Consider the following 4,610-nt stretch of genomic DNA (forward strand, 5'->3'; position numbering starts at 1 on the left):
ATTTATTTGTTTACTTTTTAACCCAGGTATTTCGTAGCTGTTTTTATAGTACGCTAGCTACACACACACATACACACACGTTAGGCACAATACGTGCGCCAAATAATGTTTATTGTGTATTTTAACGGAAAGCTCAAAAAGTAAATATTGTCATCGTTCCACGTGTTGTGATCATTTACTCTTGAAAGGTGAAAGTATATTTTCGTCGCTTTCCACTTGCTGATTCAAATTCCTTGATGCAGGGATGTCCACATGCTATCGACGCCGTTGAAGCAGGAAAGCTTCTGCGCCGGGGCCACGTGACCATTGCTCTGTTTTTTGTCAGTGACGCTGGTCAAGCAACGTGACGTCGACTTCCTCTGGTGGAAACGCAGGTCAGAGTCTCTTGTATGACAACTGGAAGCCGTGCAAGGCGGAGACATACTGTATTCGCGAGCACATTAAGAGCACCGCGCTTTCGGTTGTGCAGCGGCTGGTAGAGACTCCGCCGCTCACCACGTTTGTTTCGAAAGGCCACCAGCCAGCATCTCTCTAAGTGGCAGAATGTGACAGAGCGTCGAATTTTCTCACGAGACGAGTGCCAGTCATCAAAGTCTCACTCTAGTCGCTTCACGGCAAACACGCCGGTGTATGGTGCTCAACTGATAAACGTTTCCTGAGCTCTGTAACTTTTACAACTAACCATGGTCTTTCTATTAACTGCCCCGTTGTGTCAATTTTTTTCCGTTCCTGAATCATATTTTACAATCACAACTAATCTAACACAGAGTAAAAACTCATTCTTGAATCCTGTCCATGTTCAGCCCCATCATGGGTATACTTGTTTCTCATGATCTTTCTTTATAATATTTTATATAATCTCTCACTGTGTTTTCCCAATGTTTTTGTAAGTACGTTTAATGCTCATGTATTGTGTGGTTTTCTTTAATTGAAACCACCAATCGTTTCACTATTGTCGTTCCAATATAGTGATTTATATAAGGTCGTTTCGTCATTACATCAAGCCGAGTCAGCCATTTTCCACGTTTTCCGCCTATGGTTCCTCATACTTGTAATTTATCCCATATCTTTGTGGGACACATAATTGTGCGCACTCAAGAGAGCGTAAATATACACTAAGGTGACAAAAGTCTTTAGATTTTTAATTTTTATTTATTTACTTATTTATTTTGTGTCACGAATTCCTCTCTTGTGCTAACTTCTCTATCTCAGAGTAGCACTTGCAGCCTACGTCCTCAACTATTTGCTGGATGTATTCCAATATCTGTCTTCCTTGACAGTTTTTTCCCTCTACAGCTCCCTCTAGTACCATGGAAGTCATTCCCTCACGTCTTAACAGATGTCATGCCATTCTGTCCCTTCTTCTTATCACTGTTTTCCACATATTCCTTTCCTCTCCGATTCTTACCTTTCCTCCTAATTTTCAACATTCGTCTGTAGCACCACACCTCAAATGCTTCTATTCCCTTCTGTTCCGGTTTTCCCACAGTCCATGTTTCACTACCATGCAATGCTGTACTCCAGACGTACGTTCTCAGAAATTTCTTCCCCAAATTAAGGCCTATGTCTGATACTAGTAGACTTCTCTTGGCCCGGAATGCCCATTTTGCCAAAGCTAGTCTGCTTTTCATGTCCTCCTTGCTCCGTCCATCACTGGTTATTTTATCACAATGAAATGAATATCCCTTGCTGCATACAGGCGTTGATATAAGTCAACAGGGACAGTTGAAAATGTATGCCCCGACCGGGAGTCGAACCCGGGATCTCCTACTTACATGGCAGACGCTCTGTCCATCTGAGCCACCGAGGTCACACAGGATAGTGCGGCAGCGGGGACTTATCTCTGGCAAGCCTCCCCGTGAGACCCACATTCTCGACATGTCCCAAAGAACACGTAATATATATAAATATATATATAGTTATTTTATTACCTAGGTGGCTGAATTCCTTAACTTCATTTACTCCGTGGCCATAAATACTGATGTTAAGTTTCTCGTTGTTCTCATTTATGCTACTTCTCATTACTTTCGACTTTCTCCGATTTACTATCAATCCATATTTTGTAGTCATTAGGGTGTTCTTTCCGTTCAGCAGATCACGTAATTCTTCTTCACTTTCACTCGGGATAGCAATATCATCAGCGAATCTCATATTTATATCCTTTCACCTTGAATATTAAGGGGCTCCGGAAAGGCTCAAAATCAAGAAAAGTTCAATTTTTACTTTTTTGCGTTTTCTGAATCTGCAGACTATTACCTTTTAATAGATATATAATTTATTCAATTCCGAAGACTACAACTATTTTTAAATTTTTTTTGAAATGTGTTCTACATGGGCGTGACCCACTGTGGCGCTGTTAAACTGCTGTCAAATTGTGTTATTATTAACGTCCGTGTTCATCAGGTACATTTTAGTCATGTGAGATAAAGTATGTGTTGTGGCTAACCTGTGATGGTTCAATATATATCGCTGGTGTGATTGTCGATTGTGTCATGTTTATTTACTCTGTCGTTATCTCGAAAATATTCGTAATTAATTCTGTTTCTTGAGTCTCTGTTTTGTTGAAGTATAATAATGAGTAAAAGTAAAGTTGCTGTTGCGACTTTCAATGATGGCAACATTGTAAGGTGCAAGGTATTTAGAAATATGGGATTGAAGATAGGTTGTAACATGGTACGAGCGATGCTTGCTTTAGACAAGGAACGCCTTCGGGCTGCAGACAGGGCTGTAAAGAGTCTAGAAATACAAGCAAGAGTAAACAGGAGGAGGAACAAGAGGAAGCTGGAGGAGGAGTTTGCAGAGGATGAAGATAATCCATCCTATGGACCTGGAATGCACTAAAAAGTTAATCCAATCTTTGTCGCTCGATTCCCAAAACTTTTATTTTCTCATACTAATTACATGTTTTCTAAGGATCTTCCCAACATATTTGTTTCAAACTTTCAGTAAATGTTACACAGTACCTTCTGCATAATTTAACACAGCCATTTTCCAAAAAACTGAATATTTTTGAATATATAAATAAAAAATTGCAAAAAAATGTTGTGAATTTTCGTTACAATTGAAAAAAAATCATCTTTAATAACTGAACTAAAATTTTGTAAAATCCCTGTGTTAAGTTGTAGCCCATATTCCAATAAATAATCTGTAAAAAGTTCAACTTCCTACCTCAAATACTTTGTGAGGAAAGATGTAATTTATAAGCGTTAATTTAACATTGCAAGTATAGGGCGTTCCGGAGCCCCTTAATTCCACTCCTGAACCTTTCTTTTATTTCCATCATTGCTACTGTGATGTATTGATTGAACAGTAGGGGTGAAAGGCTACATCCCTGTCTTACACCCTTTTTAATCCGAGCACTTCGTCCTTGGTCATCCACTCTTATTATTCGCTCTTGGCTCTTGTCTACATTCTATGTTACTCGTCTCTCCCTATAACTTACCCCTATTTTTCTCAGAATTTCGAACATCTTGTACCATTTTACATTATCGAACGCTTTTTCCAGGTCGACAAATCCTATGAATGTGTCTTGATTTTTATTTTGTCTTGCTTCCATTATCAACCGCAACGTCAGAACTGCCTCTCTCGTGCCTGTATCTTTTCTAAAGCCAAACTGATCGTCATCTAGTGCATCCTCAATTTTATTTTCCATTCTTCTGCATATTATTCTTCTCAGCAACTTGGATGCATCAGCTGTTGAGCTGATTGTGCTATAGTTCTCGCACTTGTCAGCTCTTACAGTCTTCGGAATTGTGTGGACGATATTTCTCCGAAAGTCAGATGGTATGTAGCCAGACTCATACATTCTACACACCAACGTGAATAGTCGTTTTGTTGCCACTTCCCCTAATGATTTTAGAAATTCTGATGGAATGCAATCTATCCCTTCTGTTTTATTTGACCTTAAGTTCTCCAAAGCTCTTTTAAATTCTAATTCTAGTACTGGATCCCCTATCTCTTCTAAATCGACTTCTGCTTCCTCTTCTCTCACATCATACAAATCGTCCTTCTCATAGAGGCTTTCAATGTATTCTTTCCACCTATCCGCATTCTCCTCTGCATTTATCAGTGGAATTCCCGTTACACTGTTAATGTTACCACCGTTGCTTTTAATGTCACCGAAGGTTGTTTTGACTTTTCTGTATGCTTAGTCTGTCCTTCCGACAACCATTTCTCTTTCGATTTCTTCACTTTTTCCTGCACCCATTTCGTCTTAGCTTCCCTGCACTTCCTATTTATTTTATTCTTCCTGAGTTTCCTGGAACATTTTTGTACTTTCTCCTTTCATCGATCAAATGAAGTATTTCTTCTGTTACCCATGTTTTCTTCGCAGTTACCCTCTCTGTTCCTATGTTTTTCTTTCCAACGTCTGTGATGGACCTTTTTAGTGATGTCCATTCCTCTTCAACTGTACTGCCTACTGAGCTATTCCTTATTGCTGTATCTATAGCCTTAGATAACTTCAACCGTTTATCGTCATTCCTTTGTACTTCCGTATCCCACTTCTTTGCGTATTGATTCTGCTGAATGCTTCAGCCTACTCTTCATCACTACTACATTCTGATCTGAGTCTATGTCAGCTCCTAGGTACGCCTTACAATCTAGTATCT

General features: G+C 39.4%; 1 non-coding gene across 1 annotated transcript; it reads right to left on the reverse strand.

Moving 5' to 3' along the window:
* Nucleotides 1–1,736: 1,736 nt before the first annotated feature.
* Nucleotides 1,737–1,810, reverse strand: Trnat-ugu (transfer RNA threonine (anticodon UGU)). The gene has a single exon. It is a non-coding gene; the product is annotated as a tRNA-Thr (tRNA).
* Between the last annotated feature and the right edge of the window lie 2,800 nt (nt 1,811–4,610).

The sequence above is a fragment of the Schistocerca cancellata genome, chromosome 5 (assembly GCF_023864275.1).
Source record: "Schistocerca cancellata isolate TAMUIC-IGC-003103 chromosome 5, iqSchCanc2.1, whole genome shotgun sequence".
In the NCBI taxonomy this organism is placed as follows: domain Eukaryota; kingdom Metazoa; phylum Arthropoda; class Insecta; order Orthoptera; family Acrididae; genus Schistocerca; species Schistocerca cancellata.